General features: G+C 40.8%; 1 long non-coding RNA gene across 1 annotated transcript; it reads right to left on the bottom strand.

Moving 5' to 3' along the window:
• Positions 1-15,499: 15,499 nt before the first annotated feature.
• Positions 15,500-22,431, bottom strand: LOC117506187. The gene is made up of 3 exons (XR_004559397.1): positions 22,275-22,431; positions 20,243-20,246; positions 15,500-15,512 (listed from the first exon to the last, which is right to left on the bottom strand). It is a non-coding gene; the product is annotated as an uncharacterized LOC117506187 (long non-coding RNA).
• Positions 22,432-22,897: the final 466 nt, after the last annotated feature.

Genomic DNA, 22,897 nt, shown 5'->3' with positions numbered 1-22,897 from the left:
ATATGTGCGAATTTACTTGGCAATAAATCTGATTCTGATTGTGATCTAAAAATGAACTATTAGCACTGCCATCAGGTAAATAACATGGAGAGATTTTACAATCTCATACCTCAAAAGTGCACGTCTTAGTGCCTGAGTCAGGTGCTGGTATTGTGCAGATTGAGTGCATTTGTGGTTCTTGTTGATGATTTGGCCTGCTTCCAGCAGCACACAGCAGAGAACCTTTAGTGCTGGGGGGAAAGTGGCACACCGGAGGCAGTCAGGTCTGAAATGTGTTTTAGTACATGGATGAATGAAAGGAAGAATAGACATATGGATGGATGAGTCTGCATTTTGGTTATAGTGTGACTGCTACAGACTTGTGAAACACTACATATACTGTAGGCTGCCAGGCCCAGAGACACATGTTGAGAAATGCGAGTGAAGATCTCCTGATTTATCTGTGTGGCTGACCTCGGCACCAAAGGGAAGTACAGCAGTCATAATTTACAGTCCTTGAGCGCCTTCCTGGTCTCCATAAACTAGCTAACCCTTCAATAATTGGACCTTTTATCCACATGGTGCTCCATCTCCCACATCTTCTACTCACTTTCTTGTTAAGAACGCACTTCTTTCAGCGAGTGCCTTTGCACGAAACAAATACAAGGATGCATCCATTCACAAGAGCAGCCACACATGCACTGAACCCAACACACAGCAATGGCTGCATGATGATCCTTCTTTTCTGAGTCACAGGAGGAGAGTGAAGAGGAGATGGAGCCACACAACAGTTCATGAACCCTGCTTCATGTATTTACTGAATGCCGGCCCATTGTGAAGGATACTTTCCTATCCAGTGAGCACTGGAGCACACCTAATAAATATGGTAAATTTAATGAGTTTCATCCACTTATTTCTATATTCATAAAGAAAATATAGGTAGAGGTATGTAGAGCAATAGGTGTGTGATTCGTCCCATGAGGAATTACACCCAGAATGCCTGCCATGGATATTCCCATTCCAGAAGGTCCTTATTTCCCCATAACTGTGAGGAAACAGCAAATCTCCGTGTGACGCCATGTTCCCGCAGGACTGGAACCCCCAGCCTCCCCCTCACGATGCCCGCAAAGGATCATGGGACCCTGAAGTTTGAGAATAAACAATATGAATATAAAGCTAATGAAAAAAATAAAGCCAACAGAATATGGAGCTAAGTAACTAAATATAAAGCTGAGTGAAGCTAACTAAATATAAAGCCAACAGAATATAAAGCTAATTAAATATATAAAGCCAAGTGAAGCTAAATAAATATATAACTACAGTAACTTAACATAAAGCCAACAGAATAAAAGATAACTCAATATAAATCTGGGTGAAGCTAACTAAATGTAAAGCTAACTTAATATAAAGCCAACAGAATAAAAAGCTAATTAAATATATAATGCCCAGTGAAGCTAAATAAATATAAAGCTAAGTTAACATAAAGCCAACAGAATATAAAGCTAATTAAATATGTAACACCCAATGAAGCTAAATAAATATATAGCTAAGTTAACATAAAGCCAACAGAATAAAAGCTAACTAAATATAAAACCAACAGAATATAAAGCTAATTAAATATATAACACCTATTGAAGCTAAATAAATATAAAGCTAACTTAATATAAAACCAACAGAATATAAAGCTAATTAAAAATATAACACCTAGTGAAGCTAAATAAATATATAGCTAAGTTAACATAAAGCCAACAGAATAAAAGCTAACTAAATATAAAACCAACAGAATATAAAGCTAATTAAATATATAACACCTAGTGAAGCTAAATAAATATATAACTAAGTTAACTTAAAGCCAACAGAATAAAAGCTAACTAAATATAAATCTGGGTGAAGCTAGCTAAGTAAAGCTGAGTAAAGCAAGGACAAGAGACTCTAAAGCTAACTAAATATAACACTGACAACATAAAACATATTTGTGGACTGAACACTGGTTTTTATTATAGGTGGCTAAGACGTATCGAACAGTGGCACTTTCACAGCGCTCATCAAGCTATTGATACACGCTAATTAGTGTTAATGGTGCTAACATACAAATTAAATAATACTAAAACTTCACTCAACAGAAATACTGCAGTACACACTTCTTATATGGTCCATTAGTCCAATTAATTGCACAGCAATGTAGGCATATGACCTCAGATATGTGGAATTATTGGGCACCGTAGTCTCGTTTGGGGACGGGCGCTAAAGCGGTAAAATATGACGCATATTATGTAATTTGTCTACTTCCTGGGGGAGAAACCACTGCATTTTCAATAGGTTTTTGGTCAAATTACACACAAACAAAGAGAAAATGCAAAGAAAAAGTGACGGTTTGTTTATGAGTTGTCGCACAAACGTGGAGGCAGTTTTGGAGGCGAGAGAACGGAGCTACTCTGGTTAGCTGTGTCAGCTAACATTTACCGACACGACCTCTCCCACTCACTTCATTTTCTCTTTTCCACTGGGAACCGAAAAAAAAAAACTTTTTGCGACTGCTTCGGCGATTGCAGATGAAAACAAAACAGTACACCATTTTTCCGTGTGAACTTATGCTGTGTACAACCCCTGGCAAAAATTATGGAATCACTGGCCTCGGAGGATGTTCATTCAGTTGTTTAATTTTGTAGAAAAAAAGCAGATCACAGACATGACACAAAACTAAAGTCATTTCAAATGGCAACTTTCTGGCTTTAAGAAACACTATTAAGAAATCAGGAAAAAAAAATTGTGGCAGTCAGTAACGGTTACTTTTTTAGACCAAGCAGAGGGAAAAAATATGGAATCACTCAATTCTGAGGAAAAAATTATGGAATCATGAAAACAAAAGAACACTCCAACACATCACTAGTATTTTGTTGCACCACCTCTGGCTTTTATAACAGCTTGCAGTCTCTGAGGCATGGACTTAATGAGTGACAAACAGTACTCTTCATCAAGCTGGCTCCAACTTTCTCTGATTGCTGTTGCCAGATCAGCTTTGCAGGTTGGAGCCTTGTCATGGACCATTTTCTTCAACTTCCACCAAAGATTTTCAATTGGATTAAGATCCGGACTATTTGCAGGCCATGACATTGACCCTATGTGTCTTTTTGCAAGGAATGTTTTCACAGTTTATGCTCTATGGCAAGATGCATTATCATCTTGAAAATGATTTCATCATCCCCAAACATCCTTTCAATTGATTGGATAAGAAAAGTGTCCAAAATATCAACGTAAACCTGTGCATTTATTGATGATGTAATGACAGCCATCTCCCCAGTGCCTTTACCTGACATGCAGCCCCATATCATCAATGACTGTGGAAATTTACATGTTCTCTTCAAGCAGTCATCTTTATAAATCTCATTGGAATGGCACCAAACAAAGTTCCAGCATCATCACCTTGCCCAATGCAGATTTGAGATTCATCACTGAATATGACTTTCATCCAGTCATCCACAGTCCACGATTGCTTTTCCTTAGCCCATTGTAACCTTGTTTTTTTCTGTTTAGGTGTTAATGATGGCTTTCGTTTAGCTTTTCTGTATGTAAATCCCATTTCCTTTAGGCAGTTTCTTACAGTTCGGTCACAGACGTTGACTCCAGTTTCCTCCCATTCGTTCCTCATTTGTTTTGTTGTGCATTTTCAATTTTTGAGACATATTGCTTTAAGTTTTCTGTCTTGATGCTTTGATGTCTTCCTTGGTCTACCAGTATGTTTGCCTTTAACAACCTTCCCATGTTGTTTGTATTTGGTCCAGAGTTTAGACACAGCTGACTGTGAACAACCAACATCTTTTGCAACATTGCGTGATGATTTACCCTCTTTTAAGAGTTTGATAATCCTCTCCTTTGTTTCAATTGACATCTCTCATGTTGGAGCCATGATTCATGTCAGTCCACTTGGTGCAACAGCTCTCCAAGGTGTGATCACTCCTTTTTAGATGCAGACTAACGAGCAGATCTGATTTGATGCAGGTGTTAGTTTTGGGGATGAAAATTTACAGGGTGATTCCATAATTTATTCCTCAGAATTGAGTGAGTCCATATTTTTTCCCTCTGCTGGGTCTAAAAAAGTAACCGTTACTGACTGCCACAATTATTTTTCCTGATTGATTATAGTGTTTCTTAAAGCCAGAAAGTTGCCATTTGAAATGACTTTACTTTTGTGTCATGTCTGTGATCTGCTTTTTTTCTACAAAATTAAACAACTGAATTAACATCCTCCGAGGCCGGTGATTCCATAATTATTGCCAGGGGTTGTATAACTGTGCAGGTCCCCATAAGTGGTCAAATCCCTCGATATCACACAGGGTTCGAACTGACAGCGCACTGCCAGTTTGTTGTCTCGTACACATTCCAACGCCTTGTCAGTTCAGATTTTTGCTTCGCCGTGTATCGTACCTCTGCTCTGTTTTTCTCGACCATGCCTTTTGCCTCGTCCCAGACGTCTGTGTTTGCTTGTGCCTCTGACCCCTGCTCAACTATGACTGCGTTTTTGCCTGATCCTGATTGTACCTCTGCTCCGCGGCTTGATCACAGGTGTACCGAACCAGAGCCTGAAATAAAGACCATGTTTTCTCCTACACCTAAGCCTAGTCCGGGAGTTTGCATTGTGGGTCCAGCCACCATGGTAGACGGGCCTCCGCCCGGTCTGACACGAACGAGACTCTGGCACCCTATTGCTCAGAAAGGACAAACACGGCAGCCTCAACTCGGCACACTAACTGTCAAAAGTGACACCTCAAATATTCATATCTTTTGTTACTGCGTTGGCTTCATTTTTCAGCACTGGAGGCTGGAGTTTTGTTATTTGCAACACTAATCTACAGTTTTTCTATACAACCCCTAGGGAAAAATCTATAGTATTACAGTATATTATACATTTATTGTACTACAATAGAATCATTTGGGGCACCACGGAAAGAGAGAAAGCGCATTTAACAAGTCAAGTAACACATAGCACACAAGGTAAATGATGTAACACTATTACAATTTTCAAGGTCAAAGGGGAGCTGATGGACAAATGAGTCCAAAAATACATTGATCAATCTTCTCCAGTGTCATGCTACAGCAACTGAAAGAGAAGGATGGGGTTACAAAATCCTTTTTCTCAGATTGATTTTGGCCAGCAGGAGAATGAGGGTTTTTTTTGGGGGGGGGGGGGGGGGTGTACACAAGCTCTAAATAACATGCAAGGAAATGCACAAACATGAACACTGCAACTGAAAAGCATCACAGTGAAAAATACTACACAATTCTATGATTAAGCATCAATGTTTTCATTACGAATCAGGAAAAGTTAGGAACACCCCCCCCCATCAGCCTCAGTAGCAACATTACATATATGTCGCTTGTGCCAAATTTTATGGCTGCTACCTGCACGAATATTTGATGGAAGTGTGTAATTTTCCACAGTACAGTGTACACAAAACCTCATACTTTCCACTGCTTTATATTGATGTGAAAATGCATAGCACAAAGGCAGTGTTCTGACTAATGGAGAGTGAAGGAGAGAAGAGCTCATCCCTCCATTCACTTCAGCAACACAGACAGGAGAGCGAGAGAATGATAGAAACTCACGTCACCTCTGGCTCAATAATTAAGGCTGGGGACAATAAATATGTAATGGGGCTTCATTTTTTTTACACCAAGTGCGACTGCCTCTTCTTCTTGGAGATGGCACTGCGGGGAGACAACCTCCGCAAGAGTGACTAAGTACACCAGCCATCAAAAATGGATGTAAGAAACACTGCCCCTAGTTGGCCCACGACAACTAATGGCCTAGGATGTTGTGATGGGAGTTACCGTGGTTACAGAACTCCTAAATGGTCCATGGTTGTCAGGATGAATCAAATCAGACATCCAAGCGCCAACTAGTGTGCCTTGATAGAGAGAGTGGCATCAGCTCAGAACATGGCGCCATTTTGGTTCCAACTGTGCTGAACGACTGAATGAACCTTTAATGTTGTCAACATTTTTTTAAAATTATTTAACCACATACAGCAACACATCCAGGTACAGGTGCTATCAAAATAAACATAAAGTTAAGCAATCAAATTGACATAAATTTACAATTTATGATGATTTATTCAATGACTTTAAAGCCTGACTTATGCAGTTGCAGCTCTGTAACTCTGTCATGCAATGACGTGCGTGACAGTTTTGTCTCTGGATTATGCTTTATTCTGGATGAATTTAGTGGCCAAGTGGATAGTGTGCTTGGCTTCAGTGCATAAGGTTCCTGGTTCAAGCCCCATCCCTGCAGGTTTCTCCATGTAATGTGGAGTTGCATCAGGAAGGGCATCTGGCGTAAAACTTGTGCCAATTAAACATGCAGATCCACCTCGGATTTGCTGTGGTGACCTCGAGTGCAAACAAGGGAGCAGCCGAAGGGATTTACTAATTTGACCCTCAACAAGCTTTTCTTTTTTACAATCATCATCTCCAAATCAAAGGTAAGCTGTACAATTTCCTCTTATTTCGACTTTGTGTGTAAAGTTGCAGACTTTTCTGATCCATTTTTAAACAGTGCACACTGTAAAAACAGTATTAAAATGATGGGAGACATAGGATTGAAAGCAGAAAAGTATCAAATCACAGCTGTTTGTGTCCGATTTAACAGGTGCACGTCAGGCTTCACATCCCAGTCTGAACACGGTGTGAAAAAAATAAATGGTCAGACTTTTAATCACAGAAATGACTCCGGTCCCACTTTCCTCAGAGGTGAACTTTAATTTGTACCGCTGCACATCCAGACTGCTCGGGGTTTTTAATGGAAATACAATGCAATCAGACGGGACATTTTATCTGATGTGAGCGATATCTATGTAAGGATTAGTTACAGTCAGGAGGCGCCAAACATCTACGAGGAATCCTGAATCGGGACCTATACCTCATTTAACGGCCGGGTCAAAATTTCCTTTGAAAGATTTTTCTGCCAAATGTATTTGATCCATTATCAAAATGTAATCAGTGTGCACACTGCAAAAAAAACTATTATAATATGATGGCAGACAAAGCAGTGAAAGCAGCAAAGTGTGAAATCACAGCCTTTTGTGTCTGATTTAACAGGTACACGTCCAGGCTACGGGTCTGAGTCTGAGCACAGTGTGAAAAAAATAAACGGTCGGGCTTTTAATCACAAAAATGACTCCGGTTCCACATGTGAGGGGTTTGAGAAAGTATGTTGCGATCGGACAGGACATTTTATCCGATGTGAGCAAAAATCTGTTGTACAAAATCCGTTATATACGGTGTTTATTACCTGGAAAACAATACAAAAACTTTGGGACTTTCTTGTCTGGTGACTGCGAATATCTGGTTTATACAATGATGGTTTAGGTGAGTTTTACTGTACATGGGACTGAACAATAAATTTACCTCTCAAAGCTTAGATGTGGATGTCGGCTTCCATCCCACATGGGGCACCACAAGTAAGTGATGTCATTGAGGAAGGAAGTTTGGATCTGCAGTGTGTGTGCATGTGTGTGTGCGTGTGTGTGTGTGTGTGTGTAGCTTTAAATGTGCAAAGGAGCAAGCAAGACAGTGTTAGAGAGCAAAGCAAGAAGGATGAGCAGAGAGACATGGAGCCTGACATGATTTGCCATAAAACCCCCAAAGTTCTCGTTATCAGTGGTCCATCTGTCTCAGCTATATCCAATTTAATACTTTAGATAAGAGCATGTTTACTTTGTGGATTGCAGACTGGACTATATTCTGTCTGTGCATTATTCATCTGTCGTCTGTCTCCAAGTAATTCCATGGACATTACACCTCATCTCAGAAGCCACTCTTCATATAGTCTTCATTTCTGTGTCAAATTATTTGCAAGAAAAAGTCTCTATTAACTCTAATGCAACACTTTATTGGAATAGTCAGATTCATTATATAATCACATTGTAATTTGTGGAGATTTGTAAAACTATATCTTTCCTGGAAAGTTTTCCAATTGCCAAACTCAAAATGGATGATTCCATTTCCCCAGAATCCACTGTGGTGGTTCTCTTAGATAAGGAAAATGTCATCTTAAAAGTGGAGTTTTCCAATATATGGACTTCTTGATGGCCTATGCTCCTGATTCCATTGGATAAATATGTATTTCCAAGGCCAAGGCAGAATGTACATGTGGGTGAAGTCACATTTATGGGTGGTCATCTTTGAGTGGACTGGACTTACTCATTGGACTGTAAGTGGGGCAGAGAGACAGTTAGAGTCCATGGCATGCTATGACTTGGTGTGGAATCTGGGGGACTTCCTATGAACTTCACTGCTTCATTGACCACTGAACTTTATAAATACCTGGATTAGGGCTGAACGATTAATCGCATTTACGATAATATCGCGATATCATAGAACGAGATTTCCTAATCGCAAAGGACGCGATTTGAACATGATCTCGTAACGCACGAGATTTGAGTGCAAGCCGAGCAAAGAAAGCAGCCACAATGCGTAGTTAGCAGTAGCACTGTGCTAACCTCTTGTACAATGGCTTCAGGCTCGATAGAAGTGGACACAGCTCAAAGTTTTTGTACCAAAAAGGGGCAGCACGTCAGTTGTGTGGAATTATTTTGGCTTTAAAAATGAAGATGCAGCGCAGCGTCAGGTATTGTGCAGAACCTGCCTTGCTACAGTTGCTACCTCACAAGGCAACACCACAAACCTTTTTCAACATTTAAAAAAACACCACAAAGCTGCATACGATAGTTGCATGGCTACTACGACAAATACTCCAAGCAAACAAAGTACCAGCCGACAGGGATCATTGACAGAACAGTTCGAAGGAATTACGCCATATGAACGGAGTTCGAAATGACACACAGAAATAACTTCAGCAATAACGGAGTTCATCATGAAAGACATGATGCCTATTAGTATAGTGACCAAGCCTGGGTTTCAGGCTTTGGTTAGCACATTGGATAAGCGGTACAGAATGCCTTCACGCACACATTTTAGCCAGGTTGCCATACCAGACATCTACAAAAAATGTAGAATGAAAGTTACAGTGGAGCTGAAAACGGTGGTTTTTTTGCAACAACTGACCTGACCTGTGGTCAAGCACAGCTGAGCCATACCAGAGTCTTACTGTGCATTACATAGATGAAGACTTAAATCTCAAAGCTTGCTGCCTTCAAGCCTCCTACTTCCCGGATGACCACACGGGAGAAAACATTGCAGCTGGTTTAAGGGAGGGGCTTGCCAGTTGGGATCTACACGAAGAAAATCACATCTGCATTACGACAGACAATGCCTCAAATATGGTGATGGCAGCAGAGATAAATGGATGGACAAGACTGCAATGTTTTGGACACCGTTTACATCTTGCCATCGGCAAGTAAATTACTATCATGATGTGTGTGTGATATAGCAGAGTGATATAGTGTGAAAAAATTTGTATTTATTACAAAGTTTGCAACTTGATATCACACTTTATCATATACCTATAAATGATACGCCAACGCGATTGGATAAGACACTAAAGAGTAAACAGCCATACACCCTTTTCGCGGACGGGTAATATTTTTCATACCACCCGAGTGTCATAGTCAATCAGGTGTCACATACAATTCTTTCCGCCTTACTTAGAAAACAGCGCTTGGAACTTGAGGTGGATGGATGATGAAAGAAGCAAAACACCTTTCCAATTTATGTCGACATTTTGATGAATTTCTTCATTTACAGCAGCTTCATTAAACAAATGTACTCGAATGATTATTAGCACGTCGGCGAGCTTACAGGCTAACCTCCGCTAAAGCCCCGTTTATACATAGACAGTAAGAGCTCCCAGAAGCGTCCCGGAAGAGTTTTTGGCCATCTTAAGGATCACACGCTGTTGTTAACGCCGGCACTAGGGGGCGTGGCTTAGTTCCGGCTTTACCGGGAATCGTCGAAAAAATTATTCAACATGTCGAATAATTCCGGGAGCGCTCCCGGAATTATTCGACATGTTGAATAATTCCGGGAGCGCTCCCGGAGAATCTGCGTGACGACGGAGACAATGCGAACAACGGCGTTTTGATACTTTTTAAACGCTGTTTCATCCTGCCCCTTCCTGTAGTGCCAAGTTTACACCGCCGTAATTGGCGGCCGGCGTTGTATCCCTAATCAACGGCGTGTTAAAACGGCGGATAGAGCCCACATCGGCGTCCTCAAGGGCATTTTAACTGGCGACAGAGGCAGACAAAACCGGCGGCGCTAGCGGACAGTACGCCGTTCTAAATGCCACCTCCAGGTAACGGTGTTCCAAACGGCCGATAGGCGGCGGTCAATATAAAAACGCTAGCGCACTGCATGCACTCGCGGCCAGCTCCAGATATTTTTGGTCTGGTCAGAAGCAGAGGGGAGGTGGAGACGGAAGCAACACGTTGAGGAGGGGAAAAAGGAAAGAGAAGAAAAGGGCTGAGTATTTCCCTCCCCCTGCAGTGACAGAGGCTTCAGCCTATTATACTTTGGGGGCAGTGCCTATATGCAAAAGTTCCTGGAGTAACGCAGAATTTGCCTGGATAAATCCAGCGGTACACAGGGCATTATCGGCGGCAGCAGAACACCGCCGTTCTCACACGCGTCTGCGATCGTGTGGCTATTATGTCGGTCAAAACGCCGGCGAAAACAGCCAGAACTACCGCAAACTTCGGTCTATGTACTACCCGCCGACAAAACCGTTTATGTGTAAACCATGCTTAACACTAGAAGACAGTTGCCAGTTATGGCTTTGAAACAAGCGAGAAAAAAGAAACGGCACCGTTCAGCTGAAGCATTAATGGACGTAAAATATTCTGTCTGTTAAGAGCTTCACCTCTTGTTCCACGTATGTATTACCCACTGGGGTCATACTAAATAATCTTTTCTGGTTGATGGTGCCATAGTCATCATTTTGCACTTTAGTATGTTGTGCACTGCTGTACTGAGTGAATTCATGTTCAAAATGTTTTTTTTTTTCCTCTTAGAACTTACAACACTTTTGTATATATTGGGAGTTTGCTACGAGGGCTGTCAATAAAGTATAGGTCCTTTTTATTTTTTTCAAAAACTATATGGATTTCATTCATATGTTTTTACGTCAGACATGCTTGAACCCTCGTGCGCATGCGTGAGTTTTTTCCACGCCTGTCGGTGACGTCATCCGCCTGTGAGCACTCCTTGTGGGAGGAGTCGTCCAGCCCCTCGTCGGAATTCCTTTGTCTGAGAAGATGCTGAGAGACTGGCGCTTTTGTTTGATCAAAATTTTTCTAAACCTGTGAGGACACATCGAAGTGGACACGTTTTTAAAAATTAAGCTGGTTTTCGGTGAAATTTTAACGGCTGATGAGAGATTTTGAGGTGATACTGTCGCTTTAAGGACTTCCCACGGTGTGAGATGTCGCGCACGCGCTCTCAGGCGCCGTCGTCAGCCTGTTCAAGCTGAAACCTCCACATTTCAGGCTCTATTGATCCAGGACGTCGTGAGAGAACAGAGAAGTTTCAGAAGAAGTCGGTTTCAGCATTTTATATTCCACTGTTAAAGGAGATTTCTTTAATGAAAGACGTGCGGACGGGTCCGCGTGTCGGACGCAGCCGGCGCGGTGTGGCGGCACAGGAAAAACACCTCCATGTTGATAACCATTTGTAAAATCCAGGCGGCTTTTGATGGCTTTCAGTGGAGTGAGTATATGAGAAATTGTTTTAACAGCTGGAGATGTTCCAACTTGTCCTTAAGGCTTCCAACAGAGGGTGTTTTTCCTGTGGTGGAGCGTCGCAGCGGCTGTGAGCTGAAGCTGCAATCCGTCCGCACGTCTTCATTAAAAAAATCTCCTTTAACAGTGGAATATCCGGATAAAATGCTGAAACCGACTTCTTCTGAACTTCTCTGTTCTCTCACGACGTCCTGGATCAATAGAGCCTGAAATGTGGAGGTTTTCAGCTTGAAACAGGCTGACAACGGCGCCTGAGAGCGCTGCGCGACGTCTCGCACCGTGGGAAGTCCTTTAAAGCGACAGTATCACCTCAAATCTCTCATCAGCCGTTTAAAATTTTCACAGAAAACCAGCTTAATTTTTGGAACCGTGTCCACTTCGATGTGCCTCACAGGTTTAGAAAAAATTTTGATCAAACAAAGCGCCAGTCTCTCAGCAACTTCTCAGACAAAGGAATTCCGACGAGGGGCTGGACGACTCCTCCCACAAGGAGTGCTCACAGGCGAATGACGTCACCGACAGGCGTGGAAAAACTCACGCATGCGCACGAGGGTCAAGCATGTCTGACGTAAAAACTATATGAATGAAATCCATATAGTTTTTGAAAAAAATAAAAAGGACCTATACTTTATTGACAGACCTCGTATACTTAAAAAATGTCCAATAGGTTTTAAAGCACATATTTGCTTTTTTGCACTTTAGTATGTGTGATGTTACTGACTTGAGATCAGTAAGTTTTATTTGTTTTATACCTGTAACTGTATTTATTTATAGATTGTTATAAATCTATAAAGTTCAGTGTTTAAAGTCAGTGTTTAAAAAGAGCAGGCCTCATGTTTACATAAAACTAAAGTTGAACAAGTAAAGTCAGTTTGTTTGCATTGTTGTTGTGTTGCATTGTGTTGTTTGCACTTTAAAAAAATATATTGTTTATTATGAAACGTATTCATTAATTCTATTGTGTGTCCGTGTGTGTGGTTTTTTTAATGCACAAGTAGGGGAAAAATAATCGCATATTAAATCGCAATCGCAATATTGAGGAGAAAAATCGCAATTAGATTATTTTCCAAAATTGTTCAGCCCTAACCTGGATGCTTAGTTCCATCATCTCTGTCTAGCATGTTTGGCATTTATTTACTGTGCTTATTTATTAGTTTTTTTTTTGTTTTTTTTTTGTTATTGTTGGCACGGCCAAAGCAAATGGTCACCCTTCTGAGTCTGGTCTGCTTGAGGTTTTTCCTACAATCCAAATGCACGCCCGTTTTTTCTTAGCACTGTTGCCAATGTGCTCACTCTGGTTATAAAAACATTCAGAGACCCCAAGTTGCAATTTGATGTACACTCAAAAAATGGCTCTTTGGATGAACTCAATTCAATTATGTGCAGGATTTCCATCTAATAATATATGTAGTCCCAACTCAAATAAAACACATCCATGCAAGATAATGTCATTTAATTATTTGGGACTACGTGTATTTACATGGTTGGGTAGGATTACTTTGAAATGTTAATCCAAAAGTAATCAGATTACAAGTAATCCAAATGTATGTACATACATGCATGTAATCCACATGTATTCTTTCAAAGTAATCCTACCCAGCCTTGTGTATTTCTTAGATGGAATCCAATCCAATGAGTCAGTTTTTTGAGTCTATCAGTCAAACAATGACTCATTGGATGAACTCAATTCAATTATGGGCAGGATTTCCAGCTAATTAAATTAAATTATCTTGCATGGATGTACTTTATTTGAGTTGGGGCTACATATATTTATGAGATGGAAATCCTGCTCAAAATTGAATTGCGTTCATCCAATGCATCAGTTTTTTGATTGTAATTAAACATTTATTTTGTCCTGAAAATGGCTGTCAAAGGCCATTTAGACCCTGATGAAATGACCCGTCACTGTATCTCAGTAACCAGTGAGGCTAGATACATGATCATGCCATTTAGTCATTTAGTGACCCAAGTTTCTATTAGCTCCAGTTCAACATTTATCATGCAAATGAGCAAAAACATCTGTTTTGGCCTTTTTCCCTGATGAAATCACCTTTTATTTTTTCTCTGAGGCCACAGAGCAGATTCTGAGATAAAATACAAATACTTTCAGGCCAAAACGTTCAATCTGATACAAATGAAAATGAAAATTACTGCTGGTTTTAATCTTTTACCCCAAACTTGTTTTTGATCAGATTGAACATTTTGGCTGAAAATGACGAGGATATTACTGCTGTGGTCTTTAATCCTGAGAAGAGAAGGTGATGGAGCCCTACTGTCCCACAGAGATCTGACATAGCATACGCACCAAAATCCTGCAGAACCGTACAAGAGCTTGATAAACACTACTTGTGCCCGACAGAGATACTGCCAGTACCTTGTAGCACCCACATGAACTCACCAAACGGGCGAAAAAAAGATGGAGCGGCGACTGTCTATCGAATGTGCCCCTCAATTCTTTGTGCCACTGATGTTCTAATGACTTCATCAATCATGAGGATGCACCATCGGAAGGGATCTCAGAGACAGGGGTCAGGAAGGATGCATGTCGTCCTGAATCTAGGCCAGCACGAAAACATGACACAAACCCCCCTCTTTACTGTAAAATATTTGCACATAAAGTCAAACAGCGGCTTTGTCACTATGACCCGACGTACTTGCTGAATTGATTTCAGCGTTAGGTTAAGAAAAAAAAGCTATGTGTTAAAGCCGCATCCAATCTTATCAAAGTGCTGAATCTGAGGTATAATATGATACCTGATGCTGGTGCACTTTCGAGACGGCGAAAACGCTCCTAGAATGCATCTCAAATGTAAAGACGGTCAGCATGCAGGTTCAAAACGTAAATTTGAAGGAGGGAACAGCATGATTATAATTCTGACCAACATAAAACATTTTAATGTAAAAAAAAAAACAAATCCATACAGTTTGCCCATCATGTCATCAATATTTATAATGCAACTGATTAGCTACACTTCAAAGACAAGCAGGTATTGCAATCATTTATCTTGTCAGTCATATCAATGTCAGGCTGCCGCCTCCAGTACATCAGTTTGTAATTGCTAGAGGAGAGATCAGATCAGGTCAGATCTGGCAACATGGGCTGATATTGTGCGTCACCGCATCCCTCCAGCACACTACAGGTCCTAATGGAAACCACCCACACGAATGGTCCATCCCCCACCTCCTAAAAGCAGTTATCTAAGTCACAGCCAGGTGACACTTAACCATTACCTTCACCTTTTCCAGTTGCCAAGGCTTCAATATTGGGGCCCTCTACATGCCAGATCATTCCCAGAGAAGCACAAAACAGGACTAAAAGTCATATTTCCTCACAATGAAGGAGCGGTATAACCAAGGCGTAAGTCTGTTGTAATCCCCTTGTGCGTACGCTTGGAAGTCTATGACTGCTCCTGGGTGCCAACAACATTGAATTTGTATTGCCAAACCGACTATTGTCTACAATAAACATACAAATTAGCTCTCATGGAGTGGCTTAACCATGGCATAACTCTGCCATAAACTCCTTTTGTGCATAACGTGGAGTGAAAAACTGCTCCGGGTGCCAACTATGTTGGAGTTCTATCAGCAAACCTACAATTTATACATTAAATACATAGAGTTGTGGGTGGCGGCGGAGATGGCTTTAGCACACTCTAAAAAAATGAAGTGCTGTCTCAGCGAGAAAAAAATCATGTAACAATTTGCATGGATTTTTTTAAAGTTATTTCAACTTAGCTATTATTGCATTATTATTGCAGCATTTTTGGGACAGTTCACTTGCCTGGCATAAATGTATTATTATTGCTGTTAACAGCTCTCCCTACATCCCACAATCAAGTGCTCTTTTTTTCAGGACAACCTGTACTTTCAGAATATATATGCTATATTGGTGTTTTTATAAGTGTAATAAAGGTTTCCAATCAGAAATACGAAAGGAAAAAAACTAAAGCGGAAATAATTTTCACATACATTTATTCAAAACACACAGCAAACTATAATAAACAACTATTTTGACACTTTATAAAGGTAGTTTGGGATCTTGTACAACACAGAATTTACAAAATAAATGTTCTAACAATAAACACAAATGCCACATTTTGAACAATATATACACAAATGGTCCATGCGTTTTGTTTGTCTTTATGCCACATCTCAAAGCAATTTCTGTCTGCTATTACACAAAGGCTTACAACACAAACTTTTTAATTCTATGGAGTTGACTCCCTCTTGGATTGCTTGCAGTGACACTCTTTGGTCCACCACATTAGGTTATATGAGACCCTCTTATGCTGATCACTTCATTCATATGCGCAACACTGCACTTTTACGCATGGAGCCAGCAGCCAGAGGGCTGTTCAAACAGAATTCACATCCAAAACAATCTTTGGGATACCATGTAAGACTGCTCTGCCCTGCGATTGGATATTGGAAAACCATGTGACATGAACCAATTCCGATTGGACACTCACATTGCGCACGTCATCACACAGCTTCTATGAGGAGTACAAACATGGTGGACAGCTGGCTAGAAAGTCCGCGGAGTTAACTTTTCAGCAAAAAAAGTAAGTTTCTATCTCATATCATTAAAAAGTTATTTATAATTTAGTAAAACTTGTACTCAGTCAGCCCCAGAGGGTTAATGCCACAAGACTTTCTTAAAAAAAAATCTATACAAATTGTTACATCACTTTTTCTTGTGAAGACAGCGGTTCTTTTTTTAAGAGTGCAGTTGCACCGTGGAGTGGTGCAACTCTGTTATGCTGTAAATGGGTTGGTGCATGGAATGGGGACGCTCTGGCATGTTGCTAATGTTTAAGACGTAGCACCTAGCGCAGTGTAAAGCTGGATGAAGTCAATAGTCAGTAGCGGATCTCCGTCCCTGCAAGGAATCCTGACATTTGGACAAACCGGTCTGGTTAATGGTTCTGCATCGTACAATGGGACATAAAGTGTGTTATATGGCTGAAAAGCCTGCTGCGCCTTGGCAGAGGTATCTGCTGCACTGAGTGCCCCTCCAGTTAGAACCTTAATTCAAATTAAATGCTGTTTTTACAGACATATGTCAAGTTCATTAAGAATGCAACACAACACAAGCTCTGATTAGATAAAAACACTTAAAAATAGAAGTACAACTAGAATCACATAATGATAAACAGATGATGATCTAATCCGTCACTTCCGCACATGCTGATAGGCCGATACATCAGCACATGAAACGCTATCCATCACTGAGCTGTGGCGGGTTCTAGTTGCGTGCTGATGGATCGGCGCTGTGGATGGAGGAGATGGCTGACTTGCCCTTGTCGGTGTTATGAAAAGAAGAGGGGAAAGGAGAAGGATTGGTGGTGGCGGCGGTGAGAGGCACCAAGACCTAAATGTGCACCGAGGAGGCTCGTTTGTCATGTTTTGTCGCTGAGGGACATTAAGGCGGTAAACAGCTTGTGTGCGTGCACGTACAGTAGATTTGTGCGACAGTTTGTGCTGTAAATGTGCCTGTGCTTAAAAATCATTATGCATGTGCACTGACGAGGGAATAAAGTGGTTAATAGTTAAAAAAACTAAAGCACACTACATGTCGTGCACACACACGTGCACGCCCACGTTCTCGCCCGGGCATGTGCGCCGTGGAATTCAAAGCATTTGACCCCAATCTCTGCCTCTGCATTATTTGATTGATGCCAGTTTTCCTTTGTTTGTTTTTCTGTGGAGATGAATTGTGGGAAAAATGAGAGGAAAACGGAGGGAAGAAGAGAAGAGATGACAGGAAATACAGATGAGTATTCCAGATAATGGCATTTTTCTCAACAAGCTGTCCTGTGTCTCAGTCTTTGTGAGTAAACACAACAAATTGCATCAAAAGCATTACAGCTAATTGATCGCTCTGGACGTTCCTGTACTTTCCCCAATGGGATTTAAACGGGACAGAATATATAGTCAGAGCGCGGATGGTCACGCACTGCTTCACTGTACGCTCCAGGGGCGCAGCCACTCATTCTCTGTTCCAAGCGAGCCTTTTTCCAACATAACTGTTTCATTTTTAGTGTTTACAAAGCCAATGCTGGTCTGAAACAGCTGTTTCCATTAACTTTTAATATAAAATCAACTTCATTTATTACGAAGGAAATTATTTTGCCAGAGTACCGAAACAGTAAACAATGATTTTTGTTGTTTTTAACAGTAAGTACAACAAATTTATGTGAAACGACTGGAAAACATTTGCACAAGATGTTCAACAATATTGCACATAACTCTGAGTAACTGAATAAGTAAGGATTAAACAACTAGAAGCTGTGCATTATACAGTTTGAATGCACGACGCAGAGTCTAAAACACATTCAAACCGTGCATTCAAACCGTATAATGCGCGGCTTTGAGTTGTTTAATTCGCTTATACCATGGTCCCACACAGTGAGCGAACACACAAATATTTAACTTTTTTCATGTTCTCTTCTTTCCCGTCTTCAATCTTGTCCAGTTCGTCCGATGTTAAATCTTTATGCCGTTGTTTTTGCTGCTCTTCTCGTCTGCTCACCTCCTCTTTTCATTCCTCAAATGTTTTATTTTGTCCAAAAATATTAAAATTCACTTGGAAATCCATGTTTTCGTGTTTCTGTCATTCACCTGTCAAAAAACAGCTGATCTGCGCCAACTGATTTGCGCGTTGCTATGGTAACTGTTCATTATGTGTTCGTCCTGCAGAAGGGGTGGAATTGTACAGTCTGATTGCTACAGGTAGGAAAGACCTCCTGTGGCATTCTCTGGTGCACCTCTGTGGTCTCAGTCTAAGGCTGAAGGTGCTCTGCCAGGATGTCAGTGTTTCATGCAGGGGTGGGAGGTTTTGTCCAGGATGCTGAACAGTTTCCTCAACATCCTCCTCTCTTAAGCCATTTGAAAAAATTTTTAAGAGGTTTTTCAAAAATCATATTCTATTTCTTTTAATGTTTTGACAGTTTCAAAACAGTGAACCGCTTCCTGAAACGCTGGTATAGTTTAGTTCAAGTTTTTGAAAGTTGAGGTTTTTGAAGCGTTGGATTATTTTATGAGCTCATAAAACTAAAACTGACTAATATGCTACCATCCGAAATATTTGCACATTTGTGAAACAGTAATTTACTGAAGCAGTTAATTATGGGTTTTGAGGGCTTAGAATTGAAATTATTTATGAAAGCAACTGATTAATTTACCTTTTCAAGCCTATTGAATCAGTCAAATATTTTCCGAAGCAACTGTTTCAATTAATGATTCAAAAAAGAATTTTCTGAAACAATTGGTGTACATTTTATAGCATTTTAAAATAGTGGATCGCTTTCAGAAATAGTTGTTTTATTGTTTGGAGCATTCTGAAACAGTGAATCATTCCCTAAATCCAGGAAACCTCACTGTCAACTAGACACCACATTTTAGTGTTTTGACAAATTGTTTCATTTAATGTTTTAAGTATTTTGAAACAGTGACTATTGCTATGAAGTAACTGTGGCATTTATTGCTTTAGGCGCTTCAAATCATTAAATTGTTTTAAAAAAAATTGTTTCACTTCCAGTTTTAAATGTTTCAAAGCAATGAATCATTTCCTGAAACAATTGTTCAATTTTGTTTTTGAGCATTTCAACACAAAGTGAAATGCTGTGGCTGTGAGCTGTGTGCATTTTAAATGCATTTTGTATTTTAGTGTATTTATTGAGTTATTTTTGCATATTTTATTGTCTTATTGTACAGCATTTTAACCCTCTGGGGCCGACGCCATCGTATACGACGGCTAAGACCAAGCTTTACTAAATTATAAATAACTTTTTAATGATATGAGATAGAAACTTACTTTTTTTTTTTTGCTGAAAAGTTAACTCTGCGGACTTTCGAGCCAGCTACTGGCCATCTTTGTACTCCTCATCAAAGCCGTGTGATGACGTGCACAATGTGAGTGTCCAATCGGAATTGGTTCACCGTCACATGGTTTTCCAAAATCCAATCGTAGGGCAGATTTACCTCACGTGAAAAGTCAAAGATTGTTTTCAGGAGTGATGTGTTACTAGTTGGCCCATTTGAATAGCCCCCTGGGTGCTCCAATGAGTACATACTATTAGTAAATACTCAGTGCGCCCTGCGCCATTACGCACAGCGATCAGTGAAGCACACGGGGCAGACGGAGAGCCTCTGATGACAATCTCACGTGCTCAAACAAAAAGCGTGTAACTATCAGGATTGCGCCACTAGTTTGCCTGTGAATGTTACTGGATAACTCTGCTGCTTTCTCTGCGTAAAGCACTGTTTACCATATCACTGGACAATAAAACGCGTAGACCGCTTTGTATATATTGTTCAAAATGTGCATTTATGTTTATTGTTTGAACCTTTTTTTTGTACAGTCTTTCACACAAGACCTCAAATTACCTTTATAAAGTGTCAAAACAGTTGTTTATTATAGTTTGCTGTGGGTTTTGAATAAATGTGTGTGGAAATTAATTTTTCGCTTTATTTTTTCCTTGCCTATTTTTTATTGTAAACCTTTATTACACTTAGAAAACACAACAAAAACTATATATTCTGAAAGCACAGGTGCATCAGTTAAAAACAAAACTCCCGTTAGCTTTATTTGAAGAAGCAGAACAGGAATGATTTCTCTTCATGCACACCTTCATATGTGAACTTACACTGAAATCCACCAAACTGAGCAGGGCCAGGCAATTCCTTTGTACAATAATATCTGTTTTTGGGGATATAAAAAGTCTATTTTTAGACATCAAAATGTGGGCAACATGTCAGGAGGGGTTATAAAACCTTAAATCCACCCATAACTTCGCCTGTGGTTTATTCCAATAAATGCACTTCACACTCTTTCTTTATTCGTGACAAGCATCACAGCCTCCCTCCCTGGGTTCACACTGCAGGGGCACACATGCACATCTTCAGAGACGTGCTGGGCCAAATCAATGGCAGCCAGCAGCCTTCCATAACGAGTGCCACCATTTTACTGGCTGCCACCCATCACGGCAGAGGAGCAGCAAAATAGTCTGTGAGGAGAGTGGAGCGGCACCGCCGGGCTGCTCACAATGAGTGCGTGCCACAGCAGCCGTGTGTGTGCACGCGTGAAAAGGAGCCAAATTGTCCAGCAAGCTTAATGTATGCTGCCTGTGTCGGCCCTGAGTGCATTTGTGTGTGTGTGGGCCAGCCCATTTGGGGAGAGAAAGCTTATCATAAACTACCGAGTGTGTGTGCGCGTGCGTGTTTGTGTGATTGTCTGTGTTTCCTGTGTGAGCCGACGCCAAAACAGAGGTTGACCATTGAATTCCAATCAGAGTGATGTAGCTTTGCTATTCTCATTTTGATGATTGTTCGCTTTCATGCGGTTTTGCAAGCCCAAACGTTAAGCTCATCTGCCAATAAACTGCACTGCCACACACACACACACACACACACACACACACACACACACACACACACACCACACACACACCACACACACACACACACACACACACACACACACACACACACACACACAAACAATCCATCATCACGCCTGTGTTTCTCACACAATCACACACCCGCTGCTGGCACGGCACACTGTTTTCTAATCGCCGTCTTGCCGTTCCAGCCAAGAAATGTCAGATTACATTTAAATCCTGTATTTTATTGCCACGCACTCCTCACACATACAGGTGCGTGTCACGGTTGCGAGAGTGTGTATTGTGTTTGGCTGTCTGTGGACAGGGAGACACACACACACATGGATGCACACACGGAGCCCCTTACATGTGTGCATACTGTACATGCACATAACCACTGGGGTGCAAAGGAGGGTTCAGGGTCAAGAGCTGATGAAGCTGAGCAGAGTGATACGATCGATCTGTGCTGTTATTGACTCCTGAACATGACTGCATGAGATGTGAAGGCTGAAATATCCCGCTTTCTTCAAATGCCAGAAAGGTTAGTTCACCACTGGTAGGCGAGAAAGCTAATTAAATGAGATAAGAACAATGAATTAATTAATCTGAACAATACGAAAAATAAAAAATCATGGTGCCTCTTAGACCCAAAAGATATGAGTGAGTGAGTCTGGAAAGATTGTAACGGTATAACTCACAAACAAATGCACATCGAAACTTCAAATTTGGCAGGAAGGTGAATAGTAATAGGAAGGTGAAGTGACTACAATTTGATGTATCTGCTCAATCTCAATTTGAAACTGTGTGCAAAAAGAAATACACACTGGCTTTGCAGTTGCCCTGGATCAAGACTAAGATCCAGGCTTTCAAAGACTATCTGGACTTGTCCCTCAGAAATGTAGTCATGTCTGTTCAAACAGTCGATCTTATTCACCTTATTCAGCCCCGCCCACTTTTACAACAGAGGCATTTCCATTTTGGCTTAGGACGTCCGGTGAGCGGTGTTTTCAATATCGAAAAATGGAAGTCATAAACAAAAACCTTTTAGAAAAGCTCAAAGGGAATGACTCTGGCTCACCCACGGGTCGCAACAGAGTGGGAAAATGACATGAAAAAGTGGTCCTTGATTATGTATGCCGATATTTTTACCTACTTTGTGTTTTTACTTGGTGTGGACGGTTTGGCTGTGAGGAACTATAAAAGCATCAAAGCCTATCACTACTACCCGACAAGTAGTACCACCGTAATACCAAGATTACGTAACGTTAATATATGTATGGTGTTATTTTATGCAGTGCTTGGTTGCATCAAACGCTAGAAAATGAGTAAATTAGATAGCAGCTAATGCTACAAACACAATTTACCCGTTTGTCTCACTAGCATCCGCCGTGGCTTCTTCAACAGAGCGTTGTAGCCCAACTATTTCTCTGGGTAAAGACGCAGTGGTGTGGGTTTTTTTCTCCACAAAATAAAAACAGACAGGGGCATTTGGTTGGATTCCCTAACAAGACAAGGGAAAACCTGGTCTTGTTAGGAGAGACGGCATCCATCCCACTTTGGATGGAGCAGCTCTCATTTCTAGAAATCTGGCTAATTTTCTTAAATCCTCCAAACCGTGACTATCCAGGGTTGGGACCAGGAAGCAGAGTTGTAGTCTTACACACCTCTCTGCAGCTTCACTCCCCCTGCCATCCCCTCATTACCCCATCCCCGTAGAGACGGTGCCTGCTCCCAGACTACCAATAACCAGCAAAAATCTATTTAAGCATAAAAATTCAAAAAGAAAAAATAATATAGCACCTTCAACTGCACCACAGACTAAAACAGTTAAATGTGGTCTAT

The sequence above is a fragment of the Thalassophryne amazonica genome, unplaced genomic scaffold (genome assembly GCF_902500255.1).
Source record: "Thalassophryne amazonica unplaced genomic scaffold, fThaAma1.1, whole genome shotgun sequence".
Lineage (NCBI taxonomy): Eukaryota > Metazoa > Chordata > Actinopteri > Batrachoidiformes > Batrachoididae > Thalassophryne > Thalassophryne amazonica.
Note: the sequence above shows the minus strand (reverse complement) of the source record. Positions and strands in the feature narration are given on the sequence as shown.